Here is a 15310-nt window from a genome sequence, read left to right as displayed (position 1 = left end):
TCTCAGTGTCTAGCATAGGACTGTACTGATTGAATACAAGGTAATAAATATTTGATGAATAAAAAATTTTTAAAAACCAATCAAGAGATTTATCACCTATCCCAATAGAGATATGAGAGGGAAATTTTTCTTTTTAACTGGCAGTGTGGTTGTGTAAGGGAGAAAGAGTAGTGAAGGAAAAAGTTAATTTAGGATATTTAAAATAGGCCAAGAGTTGCCCCCTGAAAAGTTTACAGAATTGTCACAGTTTGGCTTTAGAGTCCACAACCACCTATAAAAATTAATAAAAAGACATCTTAATTAAAACAGAGTCAGGAAGCCAGAGGGGGAGCTCTCCACCCTACAAGGATTGCAGATCCCGACAGGAAGAAGAAACACTTCCTCTTCCTGTCTGGCAAGAGCTCAGCCAATGAGAGACTGTCACAACTCAGCCAGTGAAAAGCCACTATACTTGGCACTCTCAATTCCTCCAATGGACTCTATGTTTAGTACAGCCCTCCCAACTTCCTCTTCTCCTCTTTAAAAGAGTTCTCCTCTCCTTGCTGCGGGGAGACTTGTGAGTGGCTCACCGTTGCAATTCTTTGCTGATCCCGAATAAACCCATTTTTTGCTGGAGAAATAACTGGCAGTCTGTTTAAGGTCAACACTCCCCATTTTGTGCTTTTCTGTCTCACATATTGTGGACACCTAGCACCCTCATGGACTCTCCCCACCTTGCCTCCACTTATTAGGCAAGGATTTGAAACTCACTCACATATTGTAAATAAGCAAAAGCCAACTTTTTTTTTCTTAGATAATGAATATGCAGAGACGAGGTGCTAAGTATTCTTTATCTACCTCACATCTTTTTCTAAACAGATGGCTTCTCTAGGCACCAACCTTGCCTTTCTTCTCCATCATGCTTAAAGCTGAGGTCATGGCTCGGTTTTTGACCTGTATCTCATATCTCATTCCTCCCTATCTCCACCAGACCACGCTCTAGATAGTATTCATAGCTGGTTCTTGCTTCTTAATAAACAAAAAGATAGAAGGAAATGACTTCTCACCTGCTCAGGGGAAAAACTGATTGATTGCAGACTTTATGGGTGAAGTATGGAAAACTGAACCAGTGATAGGGCCCTTTGTGTTCTCTCTGACATTACGGAGGAAGACAGGCTACAGAAGACAAGCACAGGTAGGACAGTGCACCAGTCTGCCTGGCGATGGATCAGAGGTGCAAAAGGCAGCAGTTTATAAACAGAGACCAAGATGAGACCCCAGAGAAGTGGTTCTGAGAAGCCTGAACATACGCTCCTGTTGCCTCTGCTGATGGTTGTGGTGATCTCACACTCAGACCTTCAGTCAGACTTTCTTTGATTTTCCTTCCCCTACAGTTTCTCGGCAGTGAGGTGTTTCATTGAACGTCTGGAGTAGCAGCATAGGAAAGTGTCATAAAAATGGAGGAAATTAAATGAAACATGCCCGGTAGGAGCCGAGCATGAATGCACCAGTTCCTGTTCTTCATTGCTGTTCTTTCCAGATGTGGAGACTTTTCTTGAAATGGAAGAAATAAAAAAAGAATGGTTAGTGGTGTCTAAAAATATATAATTGGATTCAATGACTATTGTGCTGGAAAGGTGTTTTTCAGAGGTACTTCCTGGAGAGAAAAGACATAGGAGAAATTATATTTTGGCTGGCCTGGCAACATTATTTTCCACCCTGAGGACTGTGAATGTTTTATCTGGCTGTCATCTTACTGGCTTTGCCAGAAAATTTAACCCTTTGAACATATATTAAGAACCGAGTGCCAAGGTAGCTGTTCAGTGTCTCCACCTCAGCTTCTAGTTGGCTGGCATTGCTGCATATTAAAAAAAATAAGATATATTGCTGTGGAACACAGGGGAATATTTTCTTTACGGATAGAACCTTAATGGAAATGTGGAAAAGAGTCACTAATGTCTTAAAAAGTTTCTTTGTATTTAAGTTGCTTAAAATCTTCTTACCTTTCACTCAGTGCTGTTGACTGGGGTTTTTACCTCCTGCTGTTGACAGGGTTTACCTTTTTGAAGGAAAGTCATTTTCTCGATAATTTTCTCAATGGTTCTAATACCAACTCATGATGAGTGATTAAACTTCACTTGGTCTTTTTCCTCTTTCTAATTCCACTCATACACAGTTTTCCTTACCTGAAAGGGGAAAAAATTGTACCTTGATCTTCAAAACTATTTCATGGAGTTGCATATGCCCTCAACAAACTTCCCTACTTTGTACCCCTCATAGTTTTCTTGTCACTTGGAAAATGACAGGATCATTTTCCAGCCCAAAGTCTGAAATAAAAGAACATATAGTTTCGATCAAAGGAAAAGGAGAGAGGCATCCTGCTGTAACAAAGCAACTTTGACATTTTCCTTCTATTCAGAATGTTTGATTCATTCTTCCATTCATTTAATATCTATCTATTGAAATGTACTAGCTATAAGGTAGAGAATTACACATTTCAGGTGTCATTACACATTTTAGGTGTAAGGATCTTAGACACATTCTCTGTCCTCAGAAATTTAGATTCCAGTAGGTAAGAAAAGATATTTTTAGAATAACCTAAAGGCTGCAAGAGAAGTACCCATTAAGTGCTAAAACTGAAAAGATGAAAAGACGTATGGGAAGCATGAATCAGGGAATTATTATATTAATTTAATGAATCAGGGAGTTATTTTATGGGGAAAGTTCCATTTGATTTGGGACAGGAACACTGGTTGAATTTCCATGGGTGGAGATGGGGTGGGAGGAATTCAAACAAGGAAGAATGGTATAAACAAAATCGCTGACAAGGAACTGACCAATATACTTGTTTGTTTGTGTCACATGTTTCTCATGTAGGGAAGACAACGAAAGTTCCCCACACCGGTATTGCCTTCCATTTCTCATGTGTTCCTCCTAGTTCTATGCCTTAACAGGGCTCCATGGAGCCAAGGAAAATGTGAAAGCTTCCATGTGTTCGCCCCCCAAAAGCTGTCTACTTAAACTGAAGTGTATGCCCAATCCACCAACCCTCAAGGTCTGAGAATTACACATAAGTGATGAGGTATACAAATGAATGTAGCCCCCAAATGAATTTTCAGAAATACTCTCAGCAATGGAAAGGCAGTTGGGCCCTCTGAAAGCTTTTATGGGTTTGTTTTTTTTCTCTTACAACTACCCATCCCCTGCTTAAATTCCTCTAGTCGCATGGGACTCACTACTCTAAAGAGAATCCTTTTTCCTTCTGAAAACTCTACTACAAATTTATTTTTCACATGTTAAGTGGAAACCTGAACTTCTGCCCTCCAGTTCTTTTCTCCAGGAGGACTGCTCCCCGAAGCAGTCAGGCTGTGAGAAAATCCTCTTCTGCTAGAGATAAACTCTATTTTCCTTACGTAAATTACCTACAGGTTTCTCTATAGGGTGACACACATACACAATAATTCCTACTCTCCAACCCATGATTTGGAATGTTGGATGGATTATTTTGTGTATTTACTCCTAAATTCCAAAGACCTCAAAAATACTTGCTAAAATAAAGCTCTTACCATTAAGAATGAATCATGTGGAGAGAAAAGAATACAATCAACATCCTTGGCAAAATAATAATAATGATAATGAAAATGATGATGATGATGATGATAATAATAATGGCTTTATAAACCTCTTTTTTAAAATAAATATATTTATTTTTATTTTATTTTTGGCTGTGTTGGGTCTTCGTTGCTGCACGTGGGCTTTCTCTAGTTGCAGTGAGTGGGCTTCTCATCACGGTGGCTTCTCTTGTTGCTGAGCACGGGCTGTAGGCGCGCAGGCTTCAGTAGTTGTGGCTCATGGGCTCTAGAGCACAAGCTCAGTAGTTGTCTCACATGGGCTTAGTTGCTCCTTGGCATGTGGGATCTTCCTGGACCAGGGCTCGAACCCGTGTCCCCCGCATTGGCAGGTGGATTCTTAACCACTGCGCCACCAGGGAAGCCCAACCTCTTTTCTTTATGACCCATTCTCTTATGGAACCAAATAGCTTGGGTTTGTAGAGCCTTTGTTCCAGAATGTTTAAAACATGGCAATACAGTAATTCAGGAGGCAGGAGTGGCAGTGAATATTGTGTTTTCAGGGATTATTTACCACAGCCTGGCTGTGAGAGCCTATTTTGTGAAGGGAGATAATATTAGGACATTGGGGAAAACCACTGGTTGTCAAAAGTACTATTGAATCTTTTATAAAACAAAAGAATAAACCTAAGCTCGGAGACCAAAATACAGAATGGTTCCAAGTTTTGCTTTGGCTACAGGAGCTTGTCTGCATCTCTAAATAAAATAAAAATAAACGTTAACAGTTCTGTATTTCTCAATGTCTTGGTGAGTAATGCTTGTTTGTTGCCAGATATTTAGTCAAGCTGAGCTCTCCTACAGAAAGTCCAAAATGCTTTGGGTGCTTTTAAGACTGTGTCCCCAGCTGGCTAGTGAAATTCCTTTCTCTAAAGTTTCAGAGGAGTTCCTGGATACCAAATCTAATGGCCTCTTCTAAACCAATTCTCTCTATTTTTATAGAGTTGGGCAACCTCTCTTTGAAATTCTATCCTCCTCATAGATGTAAACATAACAAGAAGAGCTAGAAAAACACAGGGCTGCAATTCAGAGCTTGGATGCTTTGGAAACTAGTTGGCTGATGACATTTTTAGAACTCTTTTTACAAAAACTGATAAAGAAGAAGGCATATCTCTCATTAAAATTATAGATTTGCTCTTCAAATTTTTCTCATTTGGAGTTTATTTTGTAATATGCTGTGAGGTAGGCTCAAAGTCATTTTTCTCTACATAGTCAATTTTTCTAATGTGATTTAACAAATACTCTATCCTTTACCACTGATTTTTCATGCCAGCTCAACATATACCACATTCTCATACTTAAAAGGATTTGCTGAACTATCTATTCTCAATTCAATTGCTCTATTTATCTTTTTCATGCTAATGCCATACTCTTTTAATTAATATACCTCTGTAACTTTTTTTTTTTAAATCAGTCATCAATTTTATACACATCAGTGTATACATGTCAATCCCAATCGCCCAATTCAGCACACCACCATCCCCACCCCACCGTGGTTTTCCCCCCTTGGTGTCCATACGTTTGTTCTCTACATCTGTGTCTCAACTTCTGCCCTGCAAACCAGTTCATCTGTACCATTTTTCTAGGTTCCACATACATGCGTTAATATACGATATTTGTTTTTCTCTTTCTGACTTACTTCACTCTGTATGACAGTCTCTAGATCCATCTGCGTCTCAACAAATGACTCAATTTCGTTCCTTTTTATGGCTGAGTAATATTCCACTGTATATATGTACCACAACTTCTTTATCCATTCGTCTGTCGATGGGCATTTAGGTTGCTTCCATGACCTGGCTATTGTAAATAGTGCTGCAATGAACACTGGGGTGCATGTGTCTTTCTGAATTACAGTTTTCTCTGGGTATATGCCCAATAGTGGGATTGCGGATCATATGGTAATTCTATTTTTAGTTTTTTAAGGAACCTCCATATTGTTCTCCATAGTGGCTGTATCAATTTACATTCCCACCAACAGTGCAAGAGGGTTCCCTTTTCTCCACACCCTCTCCAGCATTTGTTGTTTGTAGATTTTCTGATGATGCCCATTCTAACTGGTGTGAGGTGATACCTCATTGTAGTTTTGATTTGCATTTCTCTAATAATTAACGATGCTGAGCATCTTTTCATGTGCCTCTTGGCCATCTGTATGTCTTCTTTGGAGAAATGTCTATTTAGGCCTTCTGCCCATTTTTGGATTGGGTTGTTTGTTTCTTTAATATTGAGCTGAATGAGCTGTTTATATAATTTGGAGATTAATCCTTTGTCCGTTGATTCGTTTGCAAATATTTTCTCCCATTCTGAGGGTTGTCTTTTCGTCTTATTTATGGTTTCCTTTGCTGTGCAAAAGCTTTGAAGTTTCATTAGGCCCCATTTGTTTATTTTTGTTTTTATTTCCATTACTCTAGGAGGTGGGTCAAAAAATATCTTACTGTGATTTATGTCAAAGAGTGTTCTTCCTATGTTTTCCTCTAAGACTTTTATAGTGTCTGGTCTTACATTTAGGTCTCAAATCCATTTTGAGTTTATTTTTGTGTATGGTGTTAGGGAGTATTCTAATTTCATTCTTTTACATGTAGCTGTCCAGTTTTCCCAGCACCAGTTACTGAAGACACTGTCTTTTCTCCATTGTATATCTTTGCCTCCTTTGTCATAGATTAGTTGACCATAGGTGCGTGGGTTAATCTCTGGGCTTTCTATCTTGTTCCATTGATCTATGCTTCTGTTTTTGTGCCAGTACCATATTGTCTTGATTACTTTAGCTTTGTAGTATAGTCTGAAGTCAGGGAGTCTGATTCCTCCTGCTCCATTTTTTTGCCTCAAGACTGCTTTGGCTATTCGGGGTCTTTTGTGTCTCCATACAAATTTTAAGATGATTTGTTCTAGTTCCGTAAAAAATGCCATTGGTAATTTGATAGGGATTGCATTGAATCTGTAGATTACTTTGGGTAGTATAGTCATTTTCACAATATTGATTCTTCCAATCCAAGAACATGGTATATCTCTCCATCTGTTGGTATCATCTTTAATTTCTTTCATCAGTGTCTTATAGTTTTCTGCATACAGGTCTTTTGTCTCCCTAGGTAGGTTTATTCCTAGGTATTTTATTCTTTTTGTTGCAATGGTAAATGGGAGTGTTTCCATAATTTCTCTTTCAGATTTTTCATCATTAGTGTATAGGAATGCAAGAGATTTCTGTGCATTAATTTTGTATCCTGCAACTTTACCAAATTCATTGATTAGCTCTAGTAGTTTTCTGGTAGCATTTTTAGGATTCTCTATGTATAGTATCATGTCATCTGCAAACAGTGACAGTTGTAACATCTTAATACAATAGTTTGGGTTTCTTTTTTTCAGAATTGCCTTACCTAATTGTGAGCCCTTGATCTTCAATATATTTTTTAGAATCAGCTTTTCAAATTCCCTGGTAAAATCTTGCTAGAATTTTTATTAGGAATATTGAATAATCAATGTCTACATTAATTCAGAGAGAACTGACAACAAAGTGGTATTTCTTTCCACTTATTTTGATCTTTTTTAAAGTTCTTTAATAGAGTTTTTAAAGTGTATGTGTGCATGCATGAGTATGAAGGTCTTATGCATTCTCTGATAAGTTAAACTCAAGATATTCACATAAATGGTGTTTAATTTTGTATTATGTGTTAATTTGTTATTGCTGATGTAAAGAGGTGCTATGGATTTTTAGGTTGATTTAATTCTTGGAAATCTGCTGAATTCTTATTAACATGAATTATTTTCTGTGAAGCTTTTCTATTTAAGTGACTAGAGCACCTTCTAATAATAGTTTTTATCTCTTCACTTCTATTCTTATCTCTTGGTCCCTTTTTTAAAAGGTATTTTTATTTTTTGCATTGGCCAGAACCTCCAGCACCACCTTACCTATTTCAACTCTTAATTGAAATGTTTCCTATTGATCCATTTATTTAAACTCGTAACTCCCACCCAGTACTCTCTTTCCCCATTCCTGTGTTATTTTTCTCCCTGTGCCTAGGAGAGTGCTTGGAATATAGTGGGTGACAAACAAGTACCTGTTGAGTGAATAAATGTTGGATAGGAGGAGTGGTAGGGGGTATTCTTTCTTATTCCTTAAATTAAAAAAATTGTATCTAACTTATGAAAATTTCTATAAACATAGCTTTTTTATGTAAAAAATGTTTTCTTCTAGTCCTAGGGTTCTAGTATGTTTATACTAAAAGTTTAACTTTATCAAATGATTTTTCAGCATCTATCACAAAAGAGGCAGCATAAAGAGTGATTAAAAACCTAGACCTGGACGCTGGATTGAGATTGCCTGTATTTGAATCTCAGCTTTGCCTCTAATTAGTGCAATGAACTTAATTGGCCTAATTAATCTCCTTCAGTTTCATCTTTAAAATGTGGATGATAATACTACTTACCTCATAATATTATTATGAAAATTAAATTAGTTAATATGTGTAAAGCCCTAGACCAGTGTCTGGTGCAGTGTGAATGCTTTAATAATATTGTTAAATAAATACTATAATAATCATGGATTTTTTCTCCTGAATTCATTTTATGGCATTTTACTTTATAGGGTTTTTTTATTATGAAAATCCTTACACTTAAAAAAAAATCAGGCTTGATCTCATTGAATTCATTTTTTACTATTCTATTGGATTTAATTACAGTTGTATTTAGGATATTTGCAACTTCTTTAGAAATGAAATTAACATAACATTTTTTTCTGCAGAGCTGAATTTTTAAAAGTATGATACTGGTCTCATGAAATGAATTGGGTAGTTTTCTGTCCTTTTATATTTTCTAAAACAACTCATGTAAGATACAGATCATCTATTTCTTGAATTTTTGGTAAAGCTTACTTATAGAACATTCTGGGCCTAGTTTTACTTGTGGGAGGAGAAGTAGTGAGAAAGTGCTTGAAAATGAAGGTTTCAAGAACTTTAACGCAAATATATCCTACTATTTTGCTAAAATCTATTATTTTGTAAATTATATCTAATTTTAATTCACTATAGTGAGAAAATATAATGTACATAAAGTTGTTTTTTATGGAGGCTCTATTTTGGCCTAGTACATACTCAATCTTAGGAATATTCACCTGTGCTCTTTTATTCTATGTGTGTTTGTGTTTGTTCGCAATAAATTCTCTCTCCATATCCCTCTGTATGTATATTATATATGTATGTACATATATATGTAGAAAAAATTTAAACCATATTTTAAAATACTATAACCTTGTTTTTAATCTCATATTTTTCTGAGAGAAATTTTTTAAATACCTAGTGGGATCTTATGCTAGTGATTTTAAAATCTAACGTGAAAGCACTGTTATTTGATGTTAAATTAAACTCATTTATATTTATTCTAGGTACCATTCTATTAAGACAATTTTTTTCAACACACACAAAAATGTATATGCACAAACAAACACACACAGAGTTTTGCTTTATTTTTACTTTTTCTTCTGTCCTAGTGTCTATCTGATATATTGAAATTTCTTCTGCTGATTTAAAAGTTTATTTTCTATTTTTACTATTCTGGTGATTATTTGAATTTAGGCCTGTATTTACCCAATAAATTCCTAAAGCTTCTCAATATTGTATACTCCCACTGATAACAACCTTATCATTCCTGATCTTCCTTGTTCCTCTTCCTCTTCCAATATCCTTTGGAGTTTTAGTCCCAAAGCCTTTATTTAAGTTAAATTGACCCTTGAACAACATGGGGGTCAATGGAGTCAACCCTCTGTGCAATTGAAGATCCACATATAACTTACAGTCGGCCCTCTGTATACATGGTTCCTCCTCATCCTTTGTTCTGAATCCATGGATTCAACCAACTGTGGACTGTGTACTACTGTAGTGCTTACTATTAAAAAAATCCTCGTAATAGTGGACTTGGGTGTTCAAACCCGTGTTGTTCACGGGTCAACTGTAATTACTTATTTAGATTTACTAAATAAGATTTGATAAATTCTTTCTTGAACTTATTTCATTTCTTTTTCAGGAACTTCTTTTTTCTTTAGCTAAAGAATATTTCTACAAGACTTTTTTCAAATGGGGATCTGTTTCCTAAACTTTCGTCAAACTTTATATTATTTATATAATCATCTTTATTTCATCTCACATTCAAATGACAATTTGAACTGCATATAAAATTTTAGATTGAAAGTTGCTTTCCTTCAACATCTTGATAGTATTATTCCATTGCCATCTTTTATCTAATATTGTTCATAATTGGAACAATCCAACATAGTATCGAGAATGTATAGATAAGATAAAATAGGAACCATGTTCAGAGGACAGAACTATACTCCCACAATCCGAAACAGAGAATTCTTTGCAATAAATTGTTCAACTACTGCCTGAAATGTTTTGCCCTTGAAAACAGGGAATCTGCATCTCTATTCTTCAGATTCCTGTTCCTAATATCTATAGAGAATTTATATGTAAGTTAGTTATAATAACATGTGTAAAATTTTATATATACTATTAATAAAGAAAATAAAGCAAACTCTTCCAATATTCCCTATTAATTAGTGTTCTTGCTTTGATCTAAGAAAATTAATAAATATATAAATCAGAATACTCTTCATCAAGTTTTAATTCCAGGCTAATTTATTAACTAACCATTTCTTCATCCTTGTGGCTGCATACACTATTTACTTGCTACTTTAAAATAAATTTAATCAAGTCCACAAACTTAAGTTTTAGTTTTGAAAGATATTATCAGCAGCTAAGAAATTGAAATAGTTCATTTCAATGATTTCTATAAAATGTTTACCTGTATTCCCTTTGGTTTAGGTTTAGTTGAAGGAAAAAGTGATATTTTGCAGTTTTAGATCATCTCTAAACACATCCAAAGTCTTCAAGAAATTTAAATCGGACAAGTTTAAAAGTTAAGTACAATACTAAAAATGTTAAAATTCTAAATAAGATACTTTTTTGTTTTTAGTAAATTTATATAATTGTTTTGATTATCCAAAAATGATATAACTAGGGACTAATTCATTTAATGAAACATTGGACTTTAATTTCCAGAGTCACATATTTTTGTTTATGATAGTGGGAGATGGTACCAGTCAGCTACAAACATGACCCCAAAGATTTTCACCTACTGGTATTTATACCTTCATGGAATGCCTCTCATTGAGTGTGGGTAAGACCTGTGACTTCTAACCAATAAAATATGACAAAAGTGATGGATGTCACTTTCATGATTATATTGTATTATGTAAGACTCTGTCATTGTAGATTGTGGGCCTGATGAAGTAAGTGGCTATGCTGGAGAAGCCCACATAACAAGGAATTGTAGGCAGCATCTAGGACCTGAGGGCAGCCTCCAACTGACAGCCAGTGAAAAGCCAGGGAATGTGAGTCAGTCATTCACCCTCAAGAAGATGAATTCTGCCGGCAATCTGAATGAGCCTGGAAACAGATTCTTCCTTAATTAAGCCTCCAGATGAGCCCAGTCAACACCTTGAAAGTCTGAACAAAGGATTCAGACAAGCTGTGCCCAGACTCTGACCCATAGAAACTGTGAGATAATAAATGTATGTTGTCTTAAGTTGCTAAGTTTGTGTTAATTTCTTAGGCAATGATAGAAAATACACATATGATAATACATAGATGTGATAAATGGAGGAGACTAAAGTTTGAGGAATTTTAATTGTTTACTTTTTTTAGCCTAGAGAATGCTAAACACAAAATATATTGTTATGATCCAGTGAAATTAATATGATAATAGAAAATGTAGGCAACTCTGCAAATTGCTTATCCAAAATGAAAGTGAAATTAACTTTGTCTTAGGTGGACTTCAAAATTGGAAGGCAGAGAAGGCTGTTCACACATAGATAAAGAAGGCTCTTGATCATTGGTATTTGACAAAAGCCACTTAAAATCAATTCATATATCAGAGACTGATGTAACAGTAAATATTGGGGAGTGGGCTGGGGAAAGGCTTTACCAAGACTTTCTCAGTAAAAGTTAGAAAGTTGTAAATTATAAAATAAGTTAATTTTACTTTTAATAAAAATAAGATTATAACATGTTAGTTCTAAGAATAAAATTAATCAAATGTTAGTAGATGGATTGGGCTTTTATTTTTTCTCATAATATTATGTTATAGAGGCATAGGATTTCCTACTTCATTTATTATTCTTTAAAAGAATTCTTAGTTTTCATCAATTTTTCCCATGATCTTTTAAAATTCTTTGATGGTTAAGTCATTATATTTTACTTACCTATTATTCATCAACTTTGTTTCCTTTCCTTTTCTTCAGTTATTAGCTGGTCTAGATGGATTGACTTTCATTTGTCATTGAGTTTGTTGTGATCTGAGCAGTTCTTTCATATCACTTTTATTGACTATATGAAATATTGCATCTTTTACAATAGTCACCCTTTTGTTTTGCAAAAGCTTTATATTATTTTCCATTGTATTACTGAATATCTAACAATTTGCAAAACCACTCCCTGTCTCATGGCAAAGACAGATTGTAATATTAAACCTCAAATGTGAAATCTACAAGAGCAAGGATTTTGTCTGCTTTTTCTGTAACAGCCTCTTTCAAGACCTTAATGCAAAAACCTTAATTTCTACTTTGAAATCTACTCCACCTTCTATTTCTAGCCTCATTCAGCCCACAATTTCCTATCCTTTCTAACTCTAGTCCTCTGGAAAAATATACAAAAGTAAGTCCACGATCTAGACTTTCTGATAGTACTTACAGTTGGGGAGCGGTTACTTGGTACCTTCTTAGAGTTTCAATCCGTCTCATAGAGTGGGCTCTATGAACCAAGAGAGAAGGAAAAGCTTCAATACTTTATTTTTAAGTGCTAACTAATAAAACCGAGAAGTGTATGTATATATTTATTTGTTGTCTTCTCATGGTTATAGGTCAGATTTACCACATCTATAACTCTCTCAACAAGATAAATCAATATAATGGATACGTTGAGCATGAAGTTATTCACCTTTCCTCTGAAATCTTCCCCTTTGTCCATTTCCACATTTGCTATCTTCTAGTATTTGACACGGTGCCTGGCACAAAACAGCTTCTTAATAAAGAGTTGTTAAGTAAAATAGTCAAACACTCTCAAGCAAGAAAATAATAATTTTTAATGTTTTAAAATACAGAATTATGCGTAAATATTAGTTGTAATAAATTTCTTCATGCCACGCTGAACAAATGCAAATTTAGGTGTAAAAAAATGTCAACGAAGAGAGGAAGGATTCCAGGGAAAGTTTTGTACTTTACACTATGTGTTAAAGGAGGTTGATGTGATATAACTCTGTGGGGTTCGTATTTAGTAAGCAAGTGACAGGCATATACATGGAATCAATGATTTTTTTTTTTTTTAAATACGGGCATGAATAGACATGATTTTTTAGTGATCAAGTATGAGCAATGGCAAGGCAAACTTGATTACCACTGGCTCTGGGAAAAATCCAAGGCTTCCTAGTAGATAAACTTACAGTGTATATAGTTCATTAGTTTCGTTGATTAGAACACAGCAAGGCCCCAATCAGAAGCTGAATTCCTGTGGCGATCAAATTATCTTCACTCTATACCATGGCAAACTCTTAACTCCGAACAGCAAATCTGAGTTGTTGGTCTCAAGATGATCTGAATGAGAAGAGGGTGCAGTTTTAACCCTGTCAAATCAATCACAGCTATAACAATTGCCATTCTGGGATCACCAACATTTACATATTATATTTAAACACTGAATTTTTACAATAAAATATCTGATAAGTAATTGAATTATTTTCTACATACATGTTTTGTTATAAGTGGGTGTGGGCTAAAATTTCAATCATTTCTGTTAAGAAATGAGTTTTGTTTCAAGTTAGCAAATGCATACCAGTCCTAGCAGAGTCTATCACAATTCTTTTTTCTGGTCTAGGATCACACATTGCTTTTAGTTTTTAATGTCCCTTTAGCCTCTGTAATCTAGAATGGGGCTTCATTCTTTCGTTGTCTTTCATGGCTTTGATATTTTTGAAGAGTATAAGTCAGTTATTTTGTATGCTGTCCCTCATTTCGGGTGTGTCTGATGTTTTCTCATGATTAGAGTCAGTTTATGCATTGCTAGCAGGTGTACGGACATAAGTGATGTCATACCCTCCACAGTGCATACCAGGAGACCCATAAATGGAAACATTTTAAAGAAGAAATTTAATAACCATTCTGCCATCTTAATGAATAAGCAAGTTCCTCTTTTTCTATGAATGTTTCCATAATTTTTTCATATTTGTAATTACAGAATGATATAATTTTTTATTCTGCTTCCTTTTCCAACATTATAGCATTTTTATGTCTCTGTAGAACTTTATTTTATAATTATAATTTTCACGTAATAATTGCATAATATGCTGCTAAGCTGAAGTGTCATAATTTATTTTAACAGGTTGTCTATTAAGCATTCAGGTTGTTTCAAATGCTTCACTATATTTTTTATTAAGTGGATAAAAACCATATATATTGCACTGCTGATGAAGTTATTAGGTTTAACTGGACAAAAAATTGTGACAAAATACTATGCTAACATAAGTGAAATTCTCTATTCTCAAGTCTTCAGCAATAGCCCCCCTTTTCTCAACCAACAGACTTACAAATGGGAGCTTTGCAACAAGCAGGATCTGGCAGGGAATAAGGGTGGGACTGACATGTATTCATTCCCAACCCTAGAAAATAATTTTAAATGTAGGCTGTGTTATTTTTCTTGATGGACTACAGAATAGCTTTGTATACAAATGTGCTTGGGGGGAAATATAATTTAAATTGGCTTAAATATGCTTAAAATTATTATTTTTTTAAAAAGAACTAACTCATTATAGAAAGCTTAGATATATACCTGGGAATTTTACTCATGCTTTCTCCAACTTTTACACTAGAAAAGAAAATGTCTTAGAGAAGTTTTTGCATACTTACACAGGTGGAGAGAGAATGATGTCTTACATACGGCAATTATTGTGAATGTAACCAGAATGCTGTCAGGTGATCAGAAATAGTATGTTGATGTTCTGTAGTGAAGCCTTACAGATCCTCCATACAATATGAGATTTTCCATTAGTGCCAGCAGTGAGCCATTTGGAAGATATCAGAAATTAAACCTTGAATCAGAATGCCAAGCATCTTAATGCAGTGCCAGACTCCCAGGACAGAAGGCTGGAGGGACAGAAGAAAGGAAGAGAGGAGGAGCCTATTGGTGATCTCTTCTTAGGCTGTGTAGTTGCCTAGGTTCACAGCAATTAATTGACTGCACTTCCAAATCGTGTCCAACCACGAGCTCGCAAAAGAGCCTATCAGAGAACCATCTGCTGAGTGGGAGGGAAAGAATTCACATAGCTCTTGCTGGTTATATCACTGCTTAATTTGACTCTTCCCTGTATCTAGTCAACTCATAATTATCTGCTCTAATGGGTCTCAGAGGGAGGGATGGGAATGGGTAGCTGTGACACAGATAACACTGAAGAGCAAAGACTGCAAAATATTTTCGGTTAGGCTTTTGCATATATCATATGCTTAAGAAGGAAGTATGTTTATCTTTCTAATTATGTTTTGCTTAGACTAATTTTCTTTTTTTAATTCCCAGGCCAATGTAAAAGCTATTTCATATTACATGGGTAATAGGGGAAAGGAGCCTAGGTTTTAAAATCTTCAAGGGAAAATTCCTGAAATTGGTAAACTGCAAACC

General features: G+C 35.1%; 1 long non-coding RNA gene across 4 annotated transcripts in view; it reads right to left on the bottom strand.

Moving 5' to 3' along the window:
- LOC118887728 overlaps window positions 1–14808 on the bottom strand; it is a 48670-nt gene extending 33862 nt beyond the window's left edge. For 3 of the 4 annotated variants that reach the window (XR_005018130.1, XR_005018133.1, XR_005018132.1), the window contains exons 1-5: window positions 14545–14808; window positions 13086–13265; window positions 12338–12397; window positions 1983–2165; window positions 1047–1533 (exon numbers count right to left, since the gene is read on the bottom strand). This is a non-coding gene — a long non-coding RNA (uncharacterized LOC118887728). The remainder of the gene's footprint in view (window positions 1–1046; window positions 1534–1982; window positions 2166–12337; window positions 12398–13085; window positions 13266–14544) is intronic. The other variant, XR_005018131.1, reaches the window with a different exon arrangement.
- Window positions 14809–15310: the final 502 nt, after the last annotated feature.

This window comes from Balaenoptera musculus, chromosome 21, assembly GCF_009873245.2.
Source record: "Balaenoptera musculus isolate JJ_BM4_2016_0621 chromosome 21, mBalMus1.pri.v3, whole genome shotgun sequence".
Lineage (NCBI taxonomy): Eukaryota > Metazoa > Chordata > Mammalia > Artiodactyla > Balaenopteridae > Balaenoptera > Balaenoptera musculus.
The sequence above is the reverse complement of the archived record's forward strand: the minus strand, read 5'-3'. Positions and strand labels throughout refer to the sequence as shown.